At 33.0% G+C, this 22,715-nt stretch overlaps 1 protein-coding gene and 1 long non-coding RNA gene across 6 annotated transcripts in view; one reads left to right on the top strand and one right to left on the bottom strand.

The window, feature by feature from the left end:
* LOC141450766 (43 kDa receptor-associated protein of the synapse homolog) overlaps positions 1–22,715 on the top strand; it is a 129,435-nt gene that overhangs the window by 11,484 nt on the left and 95,236 nt on the right. The gene's annotated exons all lie outside the window — the stretch shown is intronic.
* Positions 1,544–22,442, bottom strand: LOC141446015 (uncharacterized). Of its 5 annotated transcripts, none has more exons than XR_012453449.1 (5): positions 21,428–21,962; positions 17,925–18,145; positions 14,633–14,706; positions 14,320–14,419; positions 1,544–1,782 (listed from the first exon to the last, which is right to left on the bottom strand). It is a non-coding gene; the product is annotated as an uncharacterized lncRNA (long non-coding RNA). The 5 variants fall into 5 exon arrangements; XR_012453452.1 differs by lacking the exon at positions 1,544–1,782 and adding an exon at positions 22,034–22,442 and having other exon boundaries at positions 14,217–14,419; positions 21,428–21,817; XR_012453448.1 differs by lacking the exon at positions 1,544–1,782 and having other exon boundaries at positions 14,217–14,419.

Below are 22,715 nucleotides of genomic sequence, written 5' to 3'. Positions count from 1 at the left end.
TTCCCCTCCTAACTTCACTAAATGTAACTAATTGAATTATTTTTCACAGAGACTGACGATTAAATGAAAATTATGATTAAAATTTTCACCCAAAAACTCTCTATAAATTAGTCTCTTTAGAATATAAATAAACATTTCTTAAAGAACTCTTAAGACATTTCTAGAGAGCCGAGGTTTATAATTTCGATTCAATATACAACCTCGCATTTTATAGATTGTTCTATTGAATTCAACCATCTTTTTAGTAAATACATTTAAAGGAAATACTTCCTTGTTCAGCTGGTGGTACGTACTGTTGATGTGGCTTTTTAGTAATAAATTTCTATAACGCCCAATTCAAGCTATCTAATTCACAGCAAACTTTATTTGCTAAAGCAAATCTTTCCTTAAACTACAATGCTATGTTTGTTTTTAAATTGATGTGGCTCAGGCCTTTGATCGAGTCTGGCACTCGATCAAAAATCATCTTTCTTTCACCTACTACTTGATCTTAAAATCTTACTTCACCGATCGGTACTGCCGCGTTCGTCAAGGGCAGGCCCTCTCGTCCTTTATACCCATAAAAGCTGGAGTCCCTCAAGGAAGCATTCCTTTCATTTTTCTAATATACACTGCTGACTTACCTCTGTTCCAAAATACAATAGTTTCAACATTCGCTGATGATACTGCTATACTTTCATCTCACTCCGACCCGGTGCAAGCCAGTCAGAATATTCAAACACACTTAAAGCTTCTCGAAACCTGGTTCCGAAAATGGAAAATAAAATTTAATGAACAAAAATCAGTGCACATTACGTTTGCGTTGCGAAAATCTGCGAGTCCACCAGTTCAACTGAACGGTGTAACGATTCCTCCAGCTGACGTAGTACGATACTTAGGACTGTACATTGACAAGAGACTCACGTGGAACCCACATACTAGACTGAAACGACAAGACGTGAACAGACGCTGCAAGCTACTTACTAGACTACTTGGCCGCAGATCTAAACTCGACTTGAATCACAAACTGACAATTTACAAGACACTGTTAAGACCCATATGGACATACGGAGCAGAAGTGTGGGGCTCAACCAAACCCTCTAACTCCAAACGCCTGTAGACACTACAGTCTAAAATCCTACAGGAAATCCTGAATGCTCCATACTACATTTCTAACCTTAGAATACACACTGACCTTCACATCCCTTTCGTCACTGACCTAATAAAGTCTCGCTACCGCAAATTTCACAGCCTCCTAGCTCTCCAACCTAATCCTCTTGTCCAACAACTCTCCTCTCCTCACCTTCCCGACTATCCTCCTCGTCGCTTGAAGCGAAAATGGCCTAGAGATTTGTTGTGATTAAATCATTGTGAAAGAGTTTCACCAGTGGGTGATTGCTCTAACCATGTCATTACAAGAGAACTGAACCAGTAAGATCAAATTTACTTGATGCAACAATTGTTGCAGTTGTAAATGTACAAATAAAGTGAAAAAAAAAAGTTTTTAAATTTTGAATTTAACAATTACTTTCAGCTGGTTCCATTCATCTATTCTGAAGGATAATGTAAATTTGTTCATGCTTTACTTACTTTACCTTTGTATGTTGTAAAACTCTTGATGGTTGACTGGCCTTTTAATTTCAATTAAAGACTGAAACTCCTAACAGAGCGAGCTTAAATTCCTTGGATTCAAGGAGTCCTTGACTTGAATAAATCCCTTGGATTCAATTGGTGGAATGATTCTTTATTTTGCAGTTCTTGACTTGTTCGTATCCATACCCACGATCTTACCGATCGCTCCAGCTGTTTCAAACAAGTATTTTAAGTTGAATTAAAAAAATTCCAATATAATAATACTCCTAATAAAATAAGAGCAAATATAAAAGCAGCAAATTGAATAAAAAGGAAGAAGGAATAGGAAAAAAGAAATCTTATTAGACTGGCCATTACAACTTATCTTCTCCTGCAAACAGAACAGGGAGCAGTGTGTGTGAAATTCGTTTGCCCCAAAAATCCTACTTTACTAAGAGCTGTTTGCCCAGGAAGCTGCTAAAAGTTAAGATAAAACTAACTTATGGCAGAGTGCACTCTAACCATGGCTCTGTGTTGTAGAGAAACAGATTGTAAGTTAGAGCGCTCTATTGTAACTAAAATGAAGTTAAAAAGATAAAAGATAGAGTCTGTACTTTGTCGTTAAAAGAGACTATGCTTCCACATCCAGCTGCACGCAAAAAGTTCAACTGGAAAGATGAAAGTGAACCCTAATATGTTTAGTGAAGTACAGGAAATTAAGGACAACGGTATAAGTGTGAAAATTCAAGAAGCACTGAGACAAAATTTCATTTGAATAAAGTAAATTTAATTGATCTAATTTAATAAATTTCTTTTGACTTTATAAGAAAGTATTGCATCAGACGGAAATTCTGTAAAACTAACACAAACATAATATTTCATCTCACCAAAAATGTGTCTGATGTAAAACATGAACATTTTTTTGTTTCACTATTTCTTTCATTAAACCCTCTGAGTTCGACAAGGTGGTTTTTAAAAAATTGTATAATTGTATTATATTTATGTGAGATCACTAGACCAAAAACGAAATAAAGTCCAAATCATTCATTTCGTTTTGGCGAAACCATAGGGTCCAGACCTTAAAAGTTCAAAATCCTTCAACCAGAAATAGCGATTCACGAAAACGCTTTTTTAAAGTTTTTTTAAAATTTATTTTTAACAAAATAACTCCTAGAACTTACTCTAACTTTTTCGTCAAATTTCTGCATTGGAAAAATTATTTTTTATAGACAAATTCTGAAGGCCTATTCTAGGTAGATGAAGTACTATTTTAATGTAATATACAGTCCTGGCTTTTATAAAAGGAGATATGTAATATGTAAATAAAATTCCGTGATTTTCCGTGAATGTACCATATTCGGTTGTACCTCATTACTGAATGGGAAATCATGTTGTGAACGCAGAAGGGAAAGCCGAAGGATGCGATGTCTGGGTGATGTTGAAGTAGACCTCGCTCAACTTCGGTCGAGACGAAACAGAGTGGCATCCGCTATCAGGGAGGAATAGAGCTGTAAGGAAGTCTAAATTCTCAGAGAACCGTAGGCTGAAGATAGGTGAATTTCTTTTAAGGCCGAACGGATGAATTTAAATGAGGAGTAATTTATGAAGATTGAAGTTGTAAGAATGGCGTAATGAATGGTGAATATTGACATCTCTTATAACGGCAAGCAAAGGTACATTGTAAAAAAACAAGTGCAAATGCGAATTGTCGGTTGGCCTAATCTAAACTGAAGTGTCAGGATTCTTGTTGCATGCCCTTGCTTGCTCTGTCTGCTGTTGGTACACTTGGTCCTTCAAGAGGGGAGAAGAAATATTGCTACGGATTACTTTTTCACCCTCTACTTTATCTCTTTTAACCTTCCAAAATGAAATTGTGAAACTATAAAACCATTCAAATAGATGGTCAATGAGATACATCAATAACCTCTACTGTTCTGGCAACAGAAACCATTGATAGAATATTATTTCACTTGAAATACAATTGCAATATAATTAAATTCATTAAAAACAAATTATTATTTAATTTTAAACCATCACAGACATTCAATTTTGTGAATGAATTATATTAAATAAACTGCATGAATAATATACCCAAATTCACATTCTTAAAATATAAACATAACGATTTATATAAATTATTACAAATTTCCTACAATAGATGAACAGATTTCCTTATCAAATTTGAGATAAAACATGATGAATGGTCTTCGTTTTAGGGGTGGAGAGATGCATTAAATAATGAACAGGGAACGTTCTCATAGCCCGGTATTGTGTAGTCTTTAACAGAAGTTGTACAACTGTCAGCAAATATCAGATTGATGCGGTCGACATGTTCATTTTATTTCCGATCCTATCACATTGCTTGTAGGTGATCTACTTATTTAAATTTTACTTATTAACATTTCCTTCTTCCTATATAAGCTTAATTATTAAATAAGTGTCGCAGAATTTTCCTTGAAGATGGTAATACCAAATTTAATTTTGTTTCAAGATTATATTTTAATTTATTTTAATTACCACGAGTAATAAATGGAAATTCATATTTTATTGTAAAGGACATATTACATCACCACTTGTGTCCATCTGAAGGCACCGCCATTGACACGCCCATTGTAATCATTCATTCCCTCACGTAAAAACCTCACTTCTGTCACTTCTAAGAGAAAACTTTGATTCGTCTTCACGATGTGTGTGAAAATTAGAATCACATACGATATTATTGACGTAAGAAAATTCACGACTGTGAGTGGAAAGACGTAAAAAAAAATAATTTCTATCTTTGTTAATGATAAAATAAGTGTTAAAAATTATCTAATAAAGGGGGTGTCAATGCACTAGTGATGAGAGTGAACTCGTAACTAGGTGATCGTCAGTCCCACTTTTGCCCCTCTCTCTAAAAAAAAGGATGATTACTTTATTTTTACTAAATATTTTTGTAGAAAGAAGTAACGAGAATACAGAAAAGTGAATGTGCTTACTTATATCGCTGAATATTATAAAATTTGAAAAATGAAACACCGATCTTAGAGCCGTGTTATAAAATACGTAAACTAATAGCCTCAAAGAAATTAAACGCTATTGGCAAACCATTTCATCATACATTTGCCTAGGAAAATAGGTTTAAACAGATAGCTATTTGCTATTTGCCTGGTCAACTGTCTAGCCCGGGCAAAATCGATTTTCTAAAATAACTTTTGATTCCGAAAAATACAGTTTTGTGGGTGTACTAAAAAGCAGAATGGCCAAAAAATGAGCTTATAAAAAGACCAACGTTGGCGTGAAATAACAAAACATTTCGCTGTTCATGTCCGGAACGATGGGTTTCCATTTCCGGTGTTTCCATGGAGTGTAGTGGAGACAGGGTGATATTTCCTCTAATGGCCGGGGGTAAAGTACCGATGACCCTAGGAATTGTTGAGCGAAGAGCTAAACTTAATAACAGCTTGCGACATCTATGTCCATTACTCTAGCTTCTGCTAGGTAAACGGCAAACCTTCCCCAATTCTGACCTAGTCCTTTACCTTTGGGCACTTTTACATTATTATACATTATATTATCATTATTCAGACGTGTATATATATAATTAAAACTTAAATTAAGTAGTTTGGCATTTGTACTTTTACATTGAAATACAGTCGGTTTCGTTACCTTATTTATTGTTTCATATTCATCAACACTTTTCTAATAATCAACTTATCCCTTTCAAATAGCAAATTTTTCTCTCTGCTACTACGATAATAGTTATAATAAGAGAGTTTCACACCAGCTTATTCTATTTTGATCAGAGACCTCAAATAGTGTACTTATAACCGGAGAACGTTCTAATTAGTATCTTCTTAGTACAGTAAGGAAGATATAAATGTGAAATGCAAGGGTAAACATCAGAAAGTAAAGTAACAAGAACTGAAAGCTGACAAAAACCAGAGTCTTCTAGTTGTAAAGTTGACGCCTTTTTTTTGGGATCCGGCCAAACAGTGGCTGCTGGGTTAGTGCAGTGTCGCCATCCGCAGGGGGCGCTGATCTGGCAACCAAGGGTGGCGTTACTACCCGTCCAGGGGGTTGTCGGCCCCTTGCTGAGAGCAGTGTCCTCCCCACCAGCAAACATCATCACATTACAGTATCATTCTTATAAACATCGATTCAAAGCTAGTACTTCTTGTTTTTTTACTGTTTCTTACTCAGCTAGTAGTAAAAAAGTAAAACCTAGTTTGTAGGCGGGTCTTTACGTCCAATTACCAAATTTACTTTACTAATATCCTTTGAAAAGGCACTCTGATTAAAAAAACTGAGCATAAATTGATGTGTGAGCTAGTATAATTCAAAAACCATCAGTTTTGTGCAGAGAATTTGACTTCGCTTCTAATGTTTCTGTCTTAATATCCACTACTTTCAACAGTATACTGTCAGATTAGGCTAAAGTAATGACTAGATTTAGTGACAAGCTCTTATCATTATCATGAGTTCGTCTAAAATCAATTTTATGGGAAAAAAAGTTTGAACATGCCATGTGTAATGCATAAAAAATTAGTTAATTTGAAAATTGGTTACCATTTATTTCCGTTTCAAAGCTAGATAGATAAAAGTAGTGTGTTTAAAACCTCCACCTCGAATTAGTGTTTACTCGTATGTTGCACCTCATCTCACAATTCTGCGATTTTCTCTGAGTGTGCTTCACTCGTTCAAATAGTTTTATTTTTATATTAAGAAGAAGAAGAAGAAGAAGAAATTTAGCTACAGAGAAGAAACCTATTATTCACTTCAAAATGCCTTCGCTTAGGTCACAACATATCACGCTATTTCTGTAACCTCAAAAAACTTCGGTAGCTCAAGTAAAAGCTAACGTATTTTTTCTCAACCATTTTTCTTTTTTTATCTTCCCTGTCTTTTGATTGTTTGAATAACGTATAGAAAGTAAATATTCCCCCTTTTGGTGTTAGAAGTGAGTTGTGGCAAGTTTTACGTATTCCCGAGGGAGTTTTTTTTTCGACATTTAATAACACAAAGTAATATCCTACCTTTACTTAACAAAGGCACATTGGTAGGAAAAGACTGGCGCTGGTTCTTTGTTGTGGGAAGGGTAGAATATTCATTCATTCATTCAGAAAAGAGAGAAAGCCGTGAGAGCATATGTGGAAGCTGCAGGAAGATAAAGGGATAAGTAAAGGAGAATGTACAGGGTAGCAGGAGCTGAACAAGGGCCACAAGAGGAAAGTAAAGTACCCGAAGGGAGACTGAGAATTTTATTTGCAAAGCTGCGGTGCGGTTAGTCGTAAATTTTTCTCACATACTGAGTAAACTTACGTCTTCCTGCACCCTTTACCAACACCAAAGATGTCTATTTAGTTCTTCCTTTTTTTTTTTTTTTTACGGTCCTTCTGTCTATATATCAGTACACACATCATTCACTTACAATTTCAGATTGAAATTTAAAACGGTCTTTTTCGGTTACTGTTTAAAATGTATTAATAAGCTAAAATATACACTAAATATAAACACGAGTTCTGCTTCACTGGAATTAATTATGACAATTCAGCATCATTTCTGAAAATAAAACTTAATCACAGATTCGTTTGGGCTTGGGCAATTGAAAATTATTTTGTTCCATAATCGTTGGCAAAATGTTAGCTAAAAAAAATAAAAAGCTTTCATGTCACTCATTAAATTTGAGCTTGTTTAAAATGATTTGAGAACCAAGCTCTATCAATTTCTAAAATAAGCATTAAATCTTGTAATTATTTTTTAATTATGCTGGTTCATTTAGGAGACATTTTCGAAAAAAGTTACTTCGACTCCAACTGTCAGCAACACATTCAACCCTTTTTACTAGTAGACAAACAAAAGCGGTAGGTCCATGCAACATACTTAACTGTAATTACTCTACTTCTAAGTGGTAAAATACCCTTCAATCAAATTGTCCACTAAAAAAATGCCTTAAATAAAAGTAGTAGATTTAAATGTGTTCAATGATTGTAACTTTGCTTAAAGACAATCTTGTCATTCCTTCCAATTAAAGGATTTCAATCGCTGATATTCTGTCAGGTCCTGTGAGAGTGGACATACATAAATTTGTTCGAGGTCTAGAGAATACTGAACAAATTTCTTAGACATGTCACTTTCAAGCTCAGAATGTTTGTTATTGATCTAGATTATGGCAATTGAAGAAACCTACCCAATAGTTCAGTTATTTTATTCTTTTCAAAATTATTAAGCAATGAAATTAATTGTAAGAAAGTTTGCAAGGAAATTATATCCTCATTAATTTCTATGCATCCTGATATGGAAGTAGTAGGAAAAACAAAAGATTAAAAACATTTTCTTTTTATTGGAAGATATATTTAATCAAATAATCAGTTTCTTTTATTTAACTATATTGTAGTTAATTATTATTATAGTTAAATTAATTATTATTTTTAGTCTAACTAGTAATGCACTTTCTAAAAGTCGATTGCCTATTTGACAGAATAAATGACAAGTTTATAATGAATCCACCTGACCTATATGGGCTGAAAATAGGAAATAAGTTATATAGCAAATAGGAAAATGTTTGCGTTGTTGGATATAATGAAAAACCATATTCTGAGAGCAGTTTTCGTTTCAGTTAAATGTGTTCTCCCTACAATATGTAGTTTTATTTCTAAAGAGTAACAATCTCCACTCAATATTCTGTTTTTCGTAAGCATTCTACGATTTTTAAGTTTTTTTTTTTAAAAGTATATTATTTTTTTCCTCGTACTTTAGAAAAGTTGAGGAGATTTACGCTTTAAATGTTGTGTAGTTATTTATCTCTTCATTCACACCCAAAAATAAAAAAAATATAATATTTTTACTCAAATGCTTTTCCTATTATATAAAATACTGAAAAACTAGAAAGAAGAATTCAGTAAGAATTGGTACAAAAATAGATATAAAAAATTCTTTATAAAAAAAAGATGAAATATAGAACATAAGACTCAAACAAACAACTCCTCCCTCGTCCAGTCTATCTTCCGGTATACATTGATGTCCTCTGTGTTACAAGACATGTCACTAACAAAGCTTTGTTTCTCTTCGACAACTAACTTAATAAGGTGACAATATTTTCGCTTGCTCAATCTAGAATACCTTTCACAACGGTTTTGGGTTTTGATTATGATGGCAAATGATGTGTGGATTTTCATTTATTTCAACTATATCACATATCAGTGCCAATTCATCCAAAATATATAAATAAAGGTAGAGTAGAAAGTTTTGCGAATATCAGAGGTTATGCTATAAGATTGTATAACGCAAATAATATTAGCTTAGCTTAATTGAGATAAACATCATTAGTACATCAGTACATCTTGGCCCTAAAATAAACAGAAAGACGTGTATACCATCACAGTAAAACTAATTGGATCCTTGCAATTTAATCAATTAGCCAAAATTCTGTTTTTGCTTTAATTGTGAAGATTCTGGAAATCTAGAAAGTTATAATTTGTTGGCGAGAAGTCTGGGGAGTAGATTGGGCAAAGCAGTTCAGTCTCAAACTCATTCATTTTTTTTTTGAGGAATATGCGGGCGGCCAGTATGTCATGCTGTAGTTTAAGACCTCTAATTTCGTCCATTTCTTGAAAATAGCCCTCAGCAAATATGTCGGTGAAGTTTTTTGAAAAATGTTTAGTAAATGATAACAGCCGCCAGTTACTACCTTAAACATGCCTTTTATGTTTCGGTCTTTTGGAAGCGTTTAGAGGACTCAGCCTTTATCAGAAAATCTCCTACTTTTTACCATCCTCTGGATCCACTTTTTATTACATCCCCATTTGATAAAAGTGGGGGAAAAGGTTTATGTAATACAAAAGAAGTGAAGAACAAACCTCGAAACGTGAAAAATTTTTGTATATCCGAAAAAAAAATTAAAAAATATAAATTAGCACGATTACAACATACTTACCAACGAAGGGTAATTAAAAGTAAACAGAGGATAGTGGGTCTGAAAAACTAAACCCGAGCAGTAATGCCATTTTTTCCACCCGTCTTCTAGAAAGTGGAATGATGGTTGGAACTCCAAATTTGAAGACAATTGCAAGAAAGAAAGAGTGAAGTTCCTTGAAGGTTACTTTAGATTAATTACAGTAAGAGAAAATTTACATGAGAGAATTGCAGCTACAAGAGATAGCTCAAGCTTAATGAAGTATTTCTTCTTTGTTTAACAGGCATCTTCATGTTCCATTGCTTTAGCCCGATAAGTAATCGGATAAGATTACCTACCGTAAACTTGCCTTATCGGTGTTTCTTTACTGACGATCAGCTGCTTCAGCTACTCGTTCTCCGTCTTAACTTGATTCACTTTTTAAAAACTGCTAATACAAAAGAAAGAACTAGAGGGCGGCTTTGGTGTAGTGGTTATTAACGTGGAGATGTGAGAGTTCTCCAGGACCTGCTTCTAACTTTTTTTTTTAACTTATAAAAAAATGTTAATAGTGAACTATGTACTTCGTCCGGTCCTTGAAATTTAATATAGTATTTGGACAGTAACTCGACTTTCTGTTACTCCATTCCCCAACTTTATAACTTAGACAAAAGCTGGCTTGGAGCTAGACCAAGTAACTACAATGGTGAGATGACTGCCGCTAGGATGGCTCTAGAGACAACAGCTTCCTTCATTGACTCCCTGGGCGCAATAATTTCCTTAACAAAGGTTGGCCCGAAAAAAAAAATCATCTCTTAAGCTGATCTTCCATGGGGCTCATCATTTCAGGGATGTTAGAGAGAAAGAAAAGTTCTTCATTACCAAATGCAGGTCGTTGTGTAGCAATAAACAGACTTATCTTGCTACATCAGCCTCTATAATGTTAGCCTCTTGACTCGAGAGAATTGGGAACTGTAATGAAAATAAATAGGTCTTATCTAAACTGGACATACCTGTGGAATTTACTCTGAAATGTTCGGGTGTTGTGGCAGTCTTTTTTGTGGGTGGTAAAATTTACCGGTATAAACTGTAAACCTCCAAACAAACATTGCAGCTGAGCCACTAAAGAAGGCACACATCTTTCATTCAAAATAGCTTTAACCAACAAAACGAAATTTAAAATAAACAACAAAAACTAGAAAAAGTAAACAAGAAACCTTTATTCTAACTGGATTCATGTTTTGAAACTCAAGTGTTATTCTCAAAACGTATTATGTAAATTCATGGTAACATTAATGTGATAATGTGAAAAAGGGCTTATCAAAAATAAATAAACTAAAAAAAAAAGTCGAGTTGGTAGAAGGTTGTGCCCCGTGACTGGGACATGTTCTGGGCGAAACGAGCTGTTCATTAGGAAAGTTAGAGAGTAGAACCATTCCCTTCACTCAGCAGGCTACCCCTTGTCATAATGAGGAGCATGCCAGGGGAGTTACTGTGTTTGTAAGGCTATGACTGAATGTGTATAGTGTGTGGGTGGAGGGGCTAGCTGTAGGGCATTACAAGTGGGGGCTTTCTACTTAGTCAGGCCCGGGGTCTAGAGATGTCCCCTATATCGCTGTATTCATGATTCTGGCACTTAACAAGAACCCTAGGGCCGCCATATCTCTCACCCAGTCTCTCTGGGTTGAACTGTATTTTACATCTCTCCGGAGAAGATCTCCTCCTACCTTCCATCCTAAGGGCTGCTTCACGCTTCCTCTTTGAATGTTAAGAGACAACCTCTTTTACTTAACGAGGCGTGTGAATTGTAATGCAGTTTTAATAAACTAATTGCATTCTTTTTTAAAATATCATATTGTAACTATAAATATCAGATTAGATTGCAGGATATATACAGATGTTTGTTTCAGTCTGAGACATTTAGCAAATCAATGACTCTCATGACCTTCTCTTATTCCAGTTCTCATGGTTATATAGATAGATAAGATTACTTTGTAAACTAGGAATTGTCAATGAGTTGATTGTTACAAAATATAAAAAACAAAACATAACATTCTACAAAATAACCAACCCTAGAGTAAATATAGTTCATTATCATTATTACTATAATCATATAAAAGTAGTATCTGAACAGAAGTTCATTATTACTGTTTGCAGAAAATATCCACAACTAAAAAATAACGTCTTGAGAGAAACATAAAGCTTCAACTTTTTTAAAATGTATATTCTGTTTGATTATTCAATTTTTGTTGATTATTTACCTTTTTATTTTGTTTATGTTCTTCAATACAAATGCTCTTAATTTTATACCAACAAAGATTATTAATTAGTTATTCGCTAGTAATATTTTTAGTAAATTATAATATTTTCTTCATCACTTGAATATACTCTTTAACAAAAACTTACAGTTTAAAATGTTAAGTATAAGGGTTGATTAAACGCCAAAAGGTACACAAATCAGCTAGTACCCAACATTTCATTGATATTATTTTAAGTAATTTTACTACATTAATTTTCATTAATATTTTTTTGAATTTATTAGATGTTTCACAGACCCTTATGCTGGCCATTTTAATCTACAAAATATTTGTTCAAGTAGAACACCATTTAACTTAGAATGACTGTAATAAGATAAATAAGATATGCATATTTTTATGACAGCTAACATAATTATTCCAGTATTTTACTATAAGTAAAATTAGAGGGACTACATTAAATTACAATTGAGAAATGAATAATTATTGTTGAATAATTTACTTGATATTACCTACGCGTTATTTGTGCTCACAAATACTTCGGAAAGACGAATTCTAGACTGAAATATTGTTTTAAATCCGTGATTCAAATTTAAATAGTAGCCGACTCTGCCTTTGTCTTTTTTTACTTTAACGTGCATGTACATACATACGATATATGTGACTATTCAGAATAAAGAGCATAATAAAGATAAATCAGAAGAATAATTTGGAATAAAGCTAAAATAAAGTACCTATTTAATTACGAAAATATAATATACATTTTATCATAATTATAACAAAAAAATAAAATATTATGAATGAACGAAGGGAAGGGATTAGCTATGCGGTTAGCATATTGGATTCCCACGTGGAGGTTCCGGATTCGAATCCAGCTGCTGACCCTTAGATTTTCTCTTTCTAAGAGCTTCTTACAGCTCACTGTCCGGGTGATGGACAGAGTTGTCTGTAACGAGAGAACACTGTCCGGAGGCCGGCAGTGCACTGAAAAAAGCTCCGGGCGCCAATAACCTTGATGTTGACGCGACTTAAATCATAAAAGAAAAGAAAAAGAAAATGAATGAACTGGCCAGCATAAGGGTCTGTGAAACATCTAATAAATTCAAAAAAATATTAATGAAAATTAATGTAGTAAAATTACTTAAAATAATATCAATGAAATGTTGGGTACTAGCTGATTTGTGTACCTTTTGGCGTTTAATCAACCCTTATACTTAACATTTTAAACTGTAAGTTTTTGTTAAAGAGATTTTTGTACCTTTTGGATAGATTTTCTTTTTTGTATGTTTTGCAAAGTTACATATCTGCTTTTCAGATTTTATTAAAATTGGGAATAATAAATTTAATTTTATCATTATAACCTGAAAAGGTGTTAAGTCGGAGTTACTACCACTGGACAGATCTTTTTAAAGAATGATTATATTTGCGGTCCCCAAACCATCCTCAATAACAATTTTTTTGAGAAAGCGTTTTGAATAAAATAGGAAGGTAATTTGTACGTAAATAGCAAAATTAAACTGCGATTTCAGTACTTCCCTTTAAGAGGAGTAAGAAAAATAAACTGCGATTACAGTACTTCTCCCTAAAAGGCAAAGAGGCAAAGATTTTGAATCGAACTACAATTCATTGATGAAAATCGGTTCACTCATTGAAAATTTTAACGATTGCAATACTTCCTCTTAGTAGGTGTAAGAGCATGATGGCACTTCACAGCCACGTAGAGGAGCTTTAACCACTTCTTCTTACTAAATTTTATCAAAATCGGACTAACCGTTATAGAAATATTGGTAATAATAGTTTTAGAAAGGGCCTTACTTGGGTGGGGCAAACTCCCCTCCTTATGAGGCACAGCGTCGAGACTTTTAAAGTGCAAATCTGTACAAAATTTCGATTCGAATGACACTTTATTCATGAAAATCGGTTTACGTTTCGATAATTTGAAACGATTGCTATACTTCCCCTTAACAAGTGTAAGAGCAGATCGTCGCTTTAATGTTAGGTAGGGGAGCCCAAACCCTGTCATCCTACCAAATTTTATCAAAATCGGGCTAAGATTTACAGAGTAATTAATGATAATAATTTTGGAGGGGGCCTTACATAAAAGGGGCTAACTCCTCTCCCATTCCATGTACAGCGTCGCGACCCCCAAAAGGCACATCTACATAAAATTCCGAATCGAATGACATCTCATTCATGAAAATCGGTTCACGCGTTTAGGCGCTACGTTGTTTACAAAAAAGGTAACAACAACAAGAAGAACAAGAAGAACAAGAACAAGAACATTTTTTGAAAATGCCGTTTTTGCTCATTTTGAGCATCTTTTTTCTCAATATCTATCAAATCTAGCTTGTTGCAAAAAAATTACAGTCATAAAGGAGGATTTGCCCTATATTTTAAAGAAAATTTGGGAATTTTATCTTTTATAGAAAAAGAGAAAAAAATTGTCAAAGTTGGGTGTTTTTAAACCTAACGCTTTTTCGTGCAGTTTTTGATGATCAACCCTTATACAACTGTCCTACCGGACAGTTTTAATATTCAAATATTTTTAAAAAAAAACCTTTTACGAGTATGAAGTAGTGCTACTGGTCTTTACAAGAAAGTGGATTGTTATTAAAAAAAGACTGAATGACAGGTGCTCACCGAAGAGTATGCATTTCCATGAATTCATTTCTATTCGCCTCATTTTCGCCCAAGGTTTTATGAGTTCTAAGTGTGAGAGGCTGATGTTAGGCCTGAAAATCTAATATTAAGAATCAAATTAGAGAAATTTTCAATTATTTCTATTGCTAATCACTAAAATGAGCATCATTAAAAAATTATTTACCAAAAGATTTTAAATGATGGCCTATAAAAATGAAGTAAAAAGAAAAGTAACAACGTTTATTATTACCTAATAATATTAATTCCTATAACGAATTGGTAATGGTTAAATATTTGTAAAAATATACTTAACTATTGAAAAAAGAACACTTTTTGTTGATTATTTGTTTTTACTCTTAAAGATGCCGGTATTTGAAGATAATCCAGCTGAAATAGAAATATTTATATGTATATACATATAAATTTCTTCAAAAGTTTAATAAGGGCGCATAGAGACTGAACAAGAGAAGATAATTTGTAAAGATCCCTTCAAACGTGGTATCTGTGTACAGTCTGTAAAACGCTTGGGTCTGCAAAGAATGTGAAGATAAAACTTTTCATTTACTTGATTTCTCTTCTTTTTTTTTTTCTTATATTTCTTCTCTGTACAGAGATCTTTCATAGAACATCTTCATAGAAGATTATCTCTAAAATTCTTTTAGAAAAGTATATATACATTTTTCTCTGGGCAGAAATTGAACAATAGAGAGAGGAAGATAAAAGGAATGAATGCTTATCAATACACCTTTATAACGAAATAAAAATATTTCTGATATACTTAGGCCCTAGTTCATAACAATAGACTTAGTGGGTGATTAGCGATTCCATTAGCGCTGGATAAAGAAATATAAAATTCAATGACATTAGGAAAGCCTGTCTAAAAGCAGCTTCTGTCTAGGATAAAAGAGTTGATCAGAAACTAAGAAAATGATCTACCGCATCAAAAAAAAAGGAAAGAAATCAATTCCTAATATTTTTAGTAAATACAGGAAATAAAGATATTTGCAAAAAGAAAAGGATGTGAAAGAAAACTAGGAACTGCCAGGCGGGAATTGACAGTGACAGGGAAGTCGTCAAACAAACGCTAACAAGATCCACTTCTTTAATTGAATTAGTTTCTAGGACACCTGCGATTTTTGTTTAACTTCTATATTTTGGATTGTCATACTACAGTAATATTACTGGAAGAGAAAAAATAGAAAAGAAAAAATAGAAAAGAAAAAAATGTTTGAAGAATGTGAAAAATCGATGCGAAACCGGCTATTTTGTTTTAGATGCCAAGCTACCCGATGAAAACGGGCGAAATTTTATAGGGGTCAAAAGAACTACAATTAATAGTATAGGGCCACTTAAACCTTATAGTTTATTCTACAATCATTTTAGTGCATGAAACGTAATAAGAAGATACTTCTAATCGCTAAAATTCAAAAGATTTAGTAGAGCCACATACTGAGACGACAGAGCCCATATAATTGAGTCACAGAATCCAGTGAAGGAGAAAATTGCAATATAAATTGGGTAGAAAAGCCAAGGGCGAACCTACACACATATACTATTCAATATGTAGGTGGCCCTGCATGGAATTCAACTATGATTATAATTAATGGAGGCAGCCTTAGTAACCTCCCCTACGAGCCGACTATAGTGGCCTGATTAGGTGTGTGAACTAGCAAAGGGCCAGAATGCTATAGCAGCCGTCGGAGAAACAGTAGGGACTACTATTTCATGGAAGTGACTTTAAACTTTAATCACACTCACTTGGTAATGTATTAGCGTCCTGGGAACGTGTGGGAGTGAATAAAGAATAAGAGATTACAAGAACAATGGGACTTTAAGGGACTTAAATCTTTGCTTAAATTCGGATATTTTCTAAATCCTAAGAAAATAAATATAGAGAACTTCTGTCTTTAATTAGGTCTTTATATCCGTTGTTTTAAAAGAATGCATTACAAAAAAAAAAAATGTCAAGAACAATAACAATGTAGAAACAAAAAATATCGTTAATTAATCGTTGACGATAATAACTGCCCAGCAGCCGATGCATAGAACATTAATTGTTAAGTAATCAGTTCTGAAATTCAATTTATTAAATTTTAAATTAAACAGTCTAAATATAAAGCTTATAAATATATAAATGGAATCTTTGATGACACCTCTCACGAAACGATTGGAAGAGCCTTCGTTAAGTCGGGGCGGTGGGTGGTACAACTTCCAGATGGGTAAATGCGTTGCTACCCATCAGAACAGGGGAGAATTCATGGAGCCGAGCTGATCCATCATGCTCAATACAACTAAAAACTTCGCTTAAGGGAATACTGTCATTCCTAATATGGAGCGTGGTGATCGGTGAACTTATTTACCAATTGTTGGATCTTGGTATCTCTTGTCTGAGATACGTCGATGATATTTTATTATTTAGCATAGGCTGGTTACATGGTAAGTAAGCAAGTGGTTCTGCACCGTAGAGTTCACGAGGTTTCAGACTAAATGAAATTAGACCTTTCTAAGTAAAAAAGAAATTAAAATTACATTTTTAATTTCCTTTCAAATTGAAACTGATTCTTTATCTTTATAATTTCTTTCCTTAAGTATTATTTTGTTAATGTTAATTTTGTTTTGTCAATTCTTTAATTAAGTTATCTATCTGCTGTATTTATACGGTTTATTTTATTTTTAATTATTTTACTAATTATTCTCTTTAATTATTCATATCATTACTAAGCTATTTAAAAATGTAAAGGATTACATCAAATTAATATGTTAATCGTTTAATTAATTAGTATATATGTATTAATGTGCAAGGTGTTACTAATCTAATTAGTAATATCAATATTGAATTATTGGAGAAAGCAGCATTTTCATGGATTCAACAATCTCGTCTTTAAAGTCTACTGCAAAATTACCGTTGAAAATTTGGCAGCGCTGCATAAATTATTCTACTACAAAGTTCTTATTCCTATCAATTAACAAATCTAGCATAAAATGTCTAGATGGTCCTCACTTTTAGACTATTCAACGTTATCTCCCTATATTAAATGACACAACAAGAAAATGATGCAGATATTCTTTTTCATGTAAATTACAATGTGTTTTAATAAGAAATTCTTTCATTTTTCTTCTAAAACGTTTTGGATATCTCCCTTCTGGGTCTTGTAAGTTCTAAGAAACACAAGTTAGTTTCCTCCTTTTTTTCTGTTAGGTTTTGAGTAATCTGTCTAAAAGTAAATATTAAGCCCTCAGGGTTTCTGTTTGGGCATAAACCGCATTGTTCTTTTTACAGAATACATTCTATTGCTGTCCTAAGGGTTTTCTGTAGAATAAGTAAATTTCCGATGTTTTTATCCCCAAGGAAATCTTGCCATTAAACGCTGTTTTTATCAAATGTAGGTTCATAATTTTATTTAAGATTTTATAGTTGTTGAGAATATGGTTGCCATGATTTAATGGTAAATATCCCTAGTCTATCAGTAACTGTTTCATTACATTACCAAGGCAATACACTTTAATAACAAAGTTGTTTGATTGCTTTACAAAATGAAGATTGTTGTCTATCAACAAACACAAGTTTGCAAATCAAGGCCACTAAGAAAGCAAGATGTGGTCACCTGGTCACTAGCCGAAGGTCCTGCCTAGTCCTCGAACTAGTTTCATCGTAACTGATGTCAACTTGGCTGTTGTAAAGCTGTTTACTTTTGCAATGTACACAATATAGAAAGGAGAGACGGTACACTTCTCTTTAGCATGATCCTTTCAGTTTACATCGACCGTGGTTTTCCTTATATTGAATGCCCAACAACTAAGTTAATCTCTAAGTAGGTCGATCAGTCTGAAAGTTATAAATATTTAGATAAATTAAGTATTATAACGGACTATTTTTTTTAAAAACTATAAAGTTACGATTATTGGTTATTTTATAAAAGTGAATTAATTAAATTAATTTCTTATACTTCATAAACATTGTTACACTCGAATGAACATCTTGGTTGCCTTCAGAGGAGTCTTGAAGGTTGTGAGGAAGTTCAGATAGGGTTATTCTGACGTAAATATTGCATAAGGAAGAATCCTTTTTCTATTGGGCATATAAGAAATATTTTGCAGCAAAAAAAAAGAGAAAAGAATGAGGCAGATTAAATAATAATTTTTCAAAAATATTTGCTGATAGTAGTTACATCTAAGAAGAGTTTGGATCTTTATTACAAGAAGTTGTGGAGAACTCAGTAATCTATTCAGTAAAGTTGTACTGAATCGATTTTTCTCCAACTTAGAATTCCTAAAGGGCTCGTAATCCTTTGGTATTATGTAGAAGTTACTAAGGGTAAACTTGGTGTAGCGTTGTGCATTTAGTGTTTAATTCAAAGTTAAAAATAAATTTTCGTTTTTTATTTTTGTAAGAGTCTTATAAAGTGAAATATTGCCACGGAAAAGGGGGGCCTTCAAGTTAAAGCTAAATTATGGATTATTAAACAATCAAATAACTATAAAGTTAAGATTATTGGTAAATTTTATAAACCAGATTCAGTACTGATGTAATAGAGCGCGACAGGTTCAAGGATATGTCCCTAATTGATTTCAGAAAACACATTATGAGAACCGACGGTTTTTGAATAAATAGGCCTGGGTCCACGGCACGTATTTTGAATAATAATAAATATTGCAATCCAGAAATGTGAAAGAACCCTGAAGGTTAGAGAGCTTGAAAATAGTATGAGAACTTCATCTGAGGGTTCTCACTAAATTTTGGTTTACTAAAAATTATTTTAGTGAAACCAACTTTTTAGAAAGCTGTCTTATTCTTTACTTCATTTGAGTGCAAATTGGTGGTAAACGTTAATTAGTGAAAAGAAAAAAATTCAGTTCTCTTTATAATGTTAAAGTTTGTCTATTTCTTCGTCGTAACGAAAAAAAGAAGAAATAAATAAAAAACTAATGTAAAAGTATCAATAAATAGAGACTAAATTTTGAGGATGTTGTGGTGATATATAGGAACAATACATAACTGGTATGATAAGTAGGCTAAGAGAGTAGTGATGGGCAGAACGAGTCCGTCTTTGGACTCGTTGGATTTGAATCAGTTCCAGGGTTGGAATCGATTCCAACAACTCGTTCACCGATTCCGGTCTCTGTACTTACCCTATGCATTAGTAAAAATGTCACGCAATTTATTAAAAAATATCATTAAATGTTAGCTTTCCCAGTTAATAACAAAACTATATTTCTTTAACACACATTGAGTACTATCCCTAATTTCCAATTGCACTGATAAATATAAAATTAACAACGTAACACAAAAATTAACATAAAAATAGACTAGTCAATTATAAAAATTAAAGCAATGCTGTTTAGTCATTATCTAGCTTGACCACTGGAAGACTGGAGTTAACGTGCTTCAAGAGGATCCAAGGTAGAGAAACGGAAATGGGTAGGAAATTATTCCCATAAAAAAAATCCTAACCCTTCAAGCAAAATGATAATTACTCATAAATAAAGAAATATTTATTTACTAGGACTTGTATATCAAGCTTTAAAAATATTATCTTACGAAAAGAAAAAGCTGTGTGCTTAATCTTTAACATAGCGCTGGACATTCTTATCTTCATTGGGTAAGTTTAACCGTGTACATGACCGTGAGACAGTCAAAGTAACACTGAGCCAAAATTTAGTATTACCTAATTGGTTTACTTACTGCAGTATCCCTCCCACTCTATCACCAATTTCACAAACATTCATCGATTGGAAATAATTTTTAGTTAAATATTCGTTTTATTTGAATACAAAAAACATTATAACGCTTTCTTAAGATGATTTTAATTTTTAAAATTTGTTTTTGTCCATTACTCTTATATAATACGAAGAATTTCAAATAAAATATAATATACAAACACAATGATCTAGTATGCAGGTGGAGTCAGTCCTCGTTACCATAGCAATGGAACCGTTAAACAACTCCGGTTCCAGCTCCAGCAATTTCTATTGGCTAGATTCAGTGAACGAAAAAATGGAACGAGTCCGGTTTCAAAAGGATTTAAATCACTCCGGATTCGACTCCACCAACTCCAGTGGATTTAACCAATGAAAATGCTAGAGCTGGGCCGGAGTCGTTTAACGGTTCCGTTGTCATGGTAACTACGACTGACTCCACCTGCACACTAGATCATTCTGTGTTTGTATATTATATTTTATTTGAAATTCTTCGTATTTTATAAGAGTAATGGACAAAAACAAATTTTAAAAATTCAAATCATCTTAAGAAAGCGTTATAATGTTTTTTGTATTCCAATGAAACGAATATTTAACTAAAAAATATTTTCAATCGATGAATGTTTGTGAAATAGGTGATAGAGTGGGAGGGATACTACACTAATTAAACCAGTTAGGTAATACTAAATTTTGGCCCAGTTTTACTTTGACCGTCTAGCTGACATGTACACGTTCAAGCTTACGCCAATGAAGATGAGAGTAAGAGTGTCCAGCGCTAAGTTTAAGATTAAGCACACAGCTTTTTCTTTTTGTAAAACAATAAGATAATATTTTAAAAGCTTGATATTCAATTCTTAGTTAATAAATATTATGAGTAATTATAATTTTGAAGGGTTAGAATTTTTATGGAATAATTTCCTACCCATTTCCGTTTCTCTACCTTGAATACTCTTGAAGTAAGTTAACTCCAGTCTTCTAGTGGTCAAGCTAGATAATGACAAAACTGCATTGCTTTAATTTATATTTGACTAGCCTATTTTTGTGTTAATATTTGTATTACGTTGTTAATTTTATATTTATCAGAGCAATTGGAAATTAGGGATAGTACTCAATGTGTGTTAAAGAAATATAGTTTTGTTATTAACTGGGAAAGCTAACATTTAATGATATAATAATATAATAAATTGCGTGACATTTGTTCTTATGTTTAATCGTTCCAAACCTTCTGCTGCCTCATTTTCATTTTTATTTGCCTAAATTTTTTGGGGCGGGGCGGAATCACTTTTTTTAAAAATAGGGATTTGAATCAACTCGTTCCACCATCGGACTCGTTCCAATGGAACGAGTCCGCTCAAATAGCCCATCACTATAAGAGAGTCCTCGAATATTGTAGTAAACTCCCTAAACTTACCCTGGACCACAAGAGGGAACTTAGGAATTGGGCCCAAACTCTCTTTAAACTGCCTCCAAGTACTTCTCCCTTTGTTATTTATATTGATTCGAAGAAAGTGGTAGTTGAGATAGTTTCATACAGTACACATTGTTATGAAGTTTCAAGTCTTGAACTTCAATAAGTTACATTTATGTGTAAACCAAATCCTACACTATTGCAATTTATCTAGAAACTAACAATCAGTAAATTAAATGCAAAACTTTCATTACTTTATACTTTGTTTTATTCTTGACAAGAGAGAGTGTTGTGATCAATTCAAACTTTTGAGGTTCAGACCTAACCTGAAACCGTGTTTTGAGGTAGCCTGGACATTTTTTTGTGCATGTTCTGTGAGTGACTTCTTCATATCTGAAAAACAATAGTCACATAAATCTTAATTTAGGGTAAACGCAAATGCAAGTTTAGTGATGTGTATTTATGATGCGGACACGTATAAGAGACTGTCACTTTGATTTAACGCGTTTTCCTCTGTTTTAAAGTCTCAGAAAAGTGCCCCTCTCCAAAGCAAAAACATTAAATATTTAAGATCAGAGCACGACTTGTCTCAATAACAAACCAACAAACCTATTTTGCAATTCTTCTCCTGGTATAAGGAAAAGTAAGTAGCTAAATAGTGGAAATAAAAAAAAACATTTTGTGTAGCCAACAAAACAGAGATATTTTTTAATTTTCAAATGCACATACTATGTAATTGATTTGTTTTTTGTTTTTAGATTAAACAAATGTAGTGTATGGTGATAGACTGCACCAAACTTTATGTATTTTTCTAAAATAAAACACTGTAATAGTATAACTGAGTTGTTGTGGTAAATCGTTTTATATTACAGAATACAGTGAGTCGTTGGTACACAATAGAAATGAACACAAAGCCAATTGTCCACAGAAAGGAAATATACTGGAAATTTGCAAAAAGAATATACTATAGTCTGGAGAGTTCACTTGATGGAGTACCCCCCGTTAGCAATTCATTGTTACAAATAAAAATACATTCACAACCGCGACATAACATCTACATCCCTTTTTTATGTAGCGTAGAATTGGGATTTTTTTTTTAGCTACAACTCACAAGTAAAAATATTGAGTTATAAAAAAGATTTTTTTTTTTTTCAACATCACAGAAGTTTTGACAAACTGTACGCATACAACATTTTAAAGATTTTAAAAACATGATATTTATTAAGTTCTCTAATTTATTTTGGCTTAAATTACTAAAAATTTCCCAATTAATGCGAGTATTAACGAGGAT

This window comes from Rhodnius prolixus, unplaced genomic scaffold (genome assembly GCF_049639745.1).
Source record: "Rhodnius prolixus isolate KJV_2025 unplaced genomic scaffold, Rpr scaffold_1, whole genome shotgun sequence".
Taxonomy (NCBI): Eukaryota; Metazoa; Arthropoda; class Insecta; order Hemiptera; family Reduviidae; genus Rhodnius; species Rhodnius prolixus.
The sequence above is the reverse complement of the archived record's forward strand: the minus strand, read 5'-3'. Positions and strand labels throughout refer to the sequence as shown.